The sequence below is a fragment of the Adiantum capillus-veneris genome, chromosome 22 (genome assembly GCF_014529385.1).
Source record: "Adiantum capillus-veneris isolate H3 chromosome 22, ASM1452938v2, whole genome shotgun sequence".
In the NCBI taxonomy this organism is placed as follows: domain Eukaryota; kingdom Viridiplantae; phylum Streptophyta; class Polypodiopsida; order Polypodiales; family Pteridaceae; genus Adiantum; species Adiantum capillus-veneris.
The window spans coordinates 148,617,680-148,623,474 of NC_140952.1; positions in this window are offsets into that span (position 1 = coordinate 148,617,680).

A 5,795-nucleotide genomic window follows, 5' to 3' on the forward strand; every position below is an offset into this window, starting at 1 on the left:
CTCCTTCAGAAGTACCCTCTAGAGTACCGTCGGTGACAAGTAAAACCACGGGGAGCAACATTGCTTCTACCTCACAAGAAACCGTTAACACGTCAACTCTAGAAGGATTGTTCATTAATGATCATTGGACATACGACCTCCACACTGAGGTGTTGACGGATCTACACTCTGGCCACGCCTACCATGTAGGATGGATAGAGATTGTACGATCCACCTCTAGTGCCACAAGCATCGAAGATCAACAGAAAATGATCTGTAATGTTATCCATGGCATTATTCAATCAGAAAGGCAAAACCGAGGGGTAAATATACTCTCAATTGGCCCCATGAGATTTCTGGATACGAGCAAGGCTCAACAGCCTACTCTATCACAAATGGAGACTCCTCTAATGAGTCCCATGGACCCATCTTACGTCATTTCACCTGGGGTCTCTATGCAATCTGAGCCTTCGAGCGACAAATTTAGCTTCCCTAACTTGGCTCAACCCTCTATTAAGGAAAACACAGTGCTCACTCCAGGGATAGACCTGACAGAGAATGTACCGATGACATATACGGTTAGCACAGTGCCACTACCTAGTGTCGTAGTACCTAATATGGGGCCTCGACCGTATGTGCCTCTAGCCCCTTATGCACACATGGCCCCCACACCTCCAATTGTACCACTTGTTTATGCTCCTCGAGTGCCGCTCCCTAGCCCTTATCCGAGTGGACCTATGCCCGGTTATGTTCCGTATCCTGCATCATCCACACATATGCCAAGACCGGTACCCGTCCCTCTCCCACATATGATTCAAAGAGTACCTCCACCGGCCCTGCCTCCTCACATAGGTAACTTGGCAGCGTTTGCTCAAACCATAGGTCAATCTATCGCGGAAAATATGCGTCATGCATCTGATAGAGAGCCTAGAAGTAAGGCAATACAAATTGCCAAACTCACGCAAAAATTCAATGGGGACGAAGATGCTAGAAAACACATTGAAGTGTTTGAACAAGTATGTGATTCCTTAGGGGAACGCAACGAACTACATAAGTGCAATGCCTTAAGCTTGACATTAAGTGGGAAGGCTGGAGATTGGTATAGAACCCTAAGGGTGGACGAGAAAACAATCTACCCTACCCTTCGAAGGTTGTTTGTAAAGGAGTACATACGAGAAGGTGTGCTTTGGGGTGTATCATCTCAGCTACAGAAGGCCGAACGTAAGGAAGGAGAGTCAGTAAGGGACTTCATTAGTCGTCTAAAGCACTTAAACTCTCGCTGCCCTGTAAATGAGCGCTTCAACAATAACCAACTGCTTGATCGATTCATTCGAGGGTTGAGGAATGAAGGAATCTATAATGGACTAGTGATTAGAGGTATCACAACCTGGGAAGATGTCACTGCCAATGCAATCCAATTAGAGGACAACTTGATGATAGCAGGCATGAGGGTGTCTACTGACACGAGATCCACTAGCTCACAAGCCATTGAGTATGAACCCATGACTGCAAAGCCCATTGCCAATGAGCCAAAGGTATTTGAGACATTCTTGACAGACCTCACCAAGGCAATCCAAGAGTCTCTTAAGGATAATCAACCCCCTCAAAATAGTCACATGTATCCAAGAAGGGAGCAACAATGGTGTTCCATTTGCTTAGGTCCACATAGCACTAGTGAGTGCCCTACGTTTAGAGTAAAATTTAATGGAACTTGCAACGCATGTGGTAGGTATGGTCACCAAGCTAAGGATTGTTTAATGATCAAACGTATGATGGAAAATAGACCACCTGTAGCCTGGACGGATGCGCCTCGAGCTCCTGTATTGATGCCTGCTCCACCTGTTGAGCAACTACCGCAACACATGGTCCCTAGATCTCAAAATGTTGTACAAGCTACACCGCTACCACCTCTTGTGCTAGGACCGCAGCCCCCGCATCCAAGAGTCGCCCCTATGAACCAAGTGGGTTGCAAGCCATCTAATGCTTATGCAGATGGCTGTGAGGAGGAAATAGACACTAGTATTGCCTACGGACTTGATACATTGGAAGAGTGTCCTATATACTACATGGAAGATTGTTGGGGGCAAGTCAAGCCGGTTTATCAAGCTGCTGCTCTCGCATCCAGAGGTCAAAATATCAACACCCAGGCTAGGAGGCCACCTCTTCAATGCTACAAGTGTGGTGGACCACATCGGGCAGTGGAGTGCCCTATTAGGCTGCAAAAGAATGCTTCACAGATGCAAATGAATCAAGGGAGCACGTCTGCAATGCCAATACTCACATGTAATCGTTGTGGCATAGATCACTTGATTGCCCGATGCCCCTATAACCCAAATGCGCCTAAAATCACACCCCTAAATTTGGTCAAAATTGCTAGTGTGACATCGCCAATACCACCCGTCGCACCCGCTTATGCGATTACACGGTCCATGCTTCAAGGGCCAAGCCATATCCTCGAAGAGAGAGATACCGCGTCAGTTATCCAAGCAAAGAAAAAGAAGACACGAAGGAAGAGGTCGCAGAATACGGGAAATTCAAAGCCAAGTTCCAAAACAAACATAGGAACAGGAGATGACCCCATGTATATGAATGACCTCGAGGATGATTCAGATTCAATCGAGACAATGGAGACTAGAACCAATACCACAAAGGGAAAGACCGACAAAGAAAACCGTAACATGGAACCAAATGAAAACCGAATAAGAGAAAACCATAAAGAGCCTCTGAAAACACCACAAGTGTTTCCAAATCCAATCCAAGACCCCCAAGATAAACCGCAGGGGCAAAAAGGGAAGAATCGTAAAAAGAAGATTGGGACGTACCCAAACCCAGTAGACGAGATTGAGCAGGTGAAACATCTAAGAGGTTTAGTGGAGGAGACTCAAAGGAAACTAGAACCAGGACCCATGCATGTCAAAATTCATGACACAGTGTTTCCCACGCAAGTTCATCCACCCCACATGAACCATAGACCGTTAGCCATACCTAGTATCATCCAAGAAGGGAGTGAGGACGGGACATCAGAAAGTGAGCATACACCTTTCTTGTTGGAAAGGATGTTTAACGAAGGAATAGCTGATCCCATTGAGGAATATGAGATTCCATCCTCACCAGTTCCTAGTCAAGGACCTACACCCTGCAAAATGCCAATGAATGTTGCCAAACTAGTGGACTTCATGTCTTCTGAGGTCCGAACCACGATCATAGCAAAGTTGTATGGAGATCCTGAGTTATTCTTTGCACTTCGAGAATTCCTTAACGGAGAGCTACAAACGGGATTACCGCAGTTTGCACAAACAAATAGGCCTGACTCGATTATGATTGATGAGGAAAATCATGTGCAATCACTTGACTTAGATGGACACGAGTCTGTGATCGAGGTACCCATTAACGAATTAGGGCAGTATTTTGAAGGCGACGAGTCTAATGCGACCCTACCCATCACTACCAAGGGATTAACTATAAAGGGAATTCTTGATGGTGGTGCGGGAGTTAGCATCATTACAAAAGATTGTTGGGAATCCATGGGAAAACCCCACCTCAGTGTTACTAACATTGTGGTAAAGATGGCAAATGGTACCATAGCCAAACCTATGGGGATGCTCAAGGATCTTAAGATCAAAGTTCTAGGACACAAGGTACGACATACGTTCATTGTAATGGATTTCTCTAAACACCTTATGTCATATGAAATGATTTTAGGACGACCATTCATGAGGGAATCACAAATGGTTCATGATTGGTCTAAAAATCATGTCTATTTGCAATTCCAAGACTCTGTCCTTAGAGTGGATTTGGTGACTGGTAAGGTACACCCCTTAGGGAGTAAAACCATTATTGATCATCGCTCTGACACCACAGTTCACTCGGCCCCACTACAATATTGTTACACTTGTAAGAAGGATACAGACATTGGCCAAGATTCTCCTTACATGGATGTGTTACTGGGTATGACGGAATCAGACAACGTGGACTGGGTACACCTAGCTGCAACCATAGATACCTGGGGAAATAGAGGAACCACTTGGGTCACACCAGAGGGGGAAGAGGTACCACAAATTGCACCTCTGAACATGATAAGCGTCATACATGCATCTTCTAAGGGCAAGGCAATTGTAGACCAATCTGACAATGACACCGATAGCTCAATAGAAGACTTTGACCAACACGACTCAGACACGGACTCCCAGAGTGAAACGGATTCTGAATCTCATGAATTAGAGAGTGGAGCAAGTTCAGAGTCAAAACATTCGGAAGGACCGAGCACATCAACCGATGATAGCTCCTCCGAGAGTGAAGAGGACACCAACGAGGACTCCTTTAGTGAGCCAGATCTAAATGCAAATCAAAAGCAGGTCTCAAATAAGAAAAAGAAAAACTTTAAGAGGCGTCGATATCGAGCCAATGTACGTGCTAGGATAAAAAAGAAGAGATCCTCAGCAGAATGGCTCAGTTATATAGGAGCATGTGATGCTCATCGAAAATTGGTAGATGATTGGGGTGAATATCTCCAAAATGTTATGTGGTGTAGACCACGACCCCATGACATAGCCCAATTAGAGATCATAGACAAGCCAAAGTTGAGCCGCACTGCAAGGAGGCGTCAAAACCAAGAGTTAGCTCGACAACACAAGAAAGCAGAAATAGAAGCACAGACCAAAGCACAACCAGAATCCACAGACTTGCATCCTGCACCAGAACATTTCAAATCTTACACCACAAGGGAAGCAAAGGTAATTGTGTACACAAAAGCCCAAAGAATACCTATCGATGGGAATAATGGAATCTATGATGGTCCGGCAATAGTTAAAGAAATAGAATTAGCTGACCCCAGTGAAGAATCAAAACCTGTTTTTATTGCCCAAGACCTCACAGAAGTTGAAGAGGCGGTCCTCAAAGAGCTTCTCAAGGAATTCAAGGACATATTCGCTTGGACATACCATGATATGAAAGATGTTCCACCTTCTGTGGTCCAACATACAATCCCTATGATTAGCACTGCGAAGCCCGTATAACAAAGACCCTACCCGATGAATCCTAAGTACGCAAAGATCATTCAAGAAGAACTAGAAAAGCTTATCAAATGTGGGTTCATATATCCTATTGAACACTCTGAATGGGTGTCTCCAATAGTTATCGTGCCAAAAAAGAATGGGAAACTCAGGGTGTGCGTGGACCTCAAAAAAGTTAATGCAGCTACTAGAAGAGACCGTTACCCCCTACCATATTCCGAACATGTACTCGAAAGAGTTGCAGGCAAGGAAGCTTATAGCTTTCTAGATGGGTACTCAGGCTACAACCAAATCACGATAGCGCTAGAGGACCAAGCTAAAACTGCCTTCATCACAGAATTTGGCGTGTTTGCATTTCATGTGATGGCTTTTGGATTAACAAATGCCCCTGCTACATTCCAACGATTAATAAACACTGCTTTTAAAGAATATTTGAGAGAGTTTTGTGAAGCTTTCTTAGACGACCTTTGTGTTTACTCTTCTTGGAAAGAACATCTATCATGTTTGCGGAAGGTGTTTGAAAAGTGTAGGTTATATCGTATCTCATTGAACCCGTTCAAATGCCAATTTTGGGTCAAGCATGGAGTTATTTTAGGGCATATAGTATCTAAGAATGGTATCTCAACCGATGAGAGCAAAATTAAAGTGATTCTAGAGTTACCACCACCAACCAATTACAAGGGAGTTCAAAGGTTCATGGGACATGTGGGTTATTATCGACGGTTTATTTTATTTTTCGCTGAGATAGCACGTCCTTTGTACAAGCTTCTCATTGAATTTAAATGGACTGAAGAGTGTGACCAG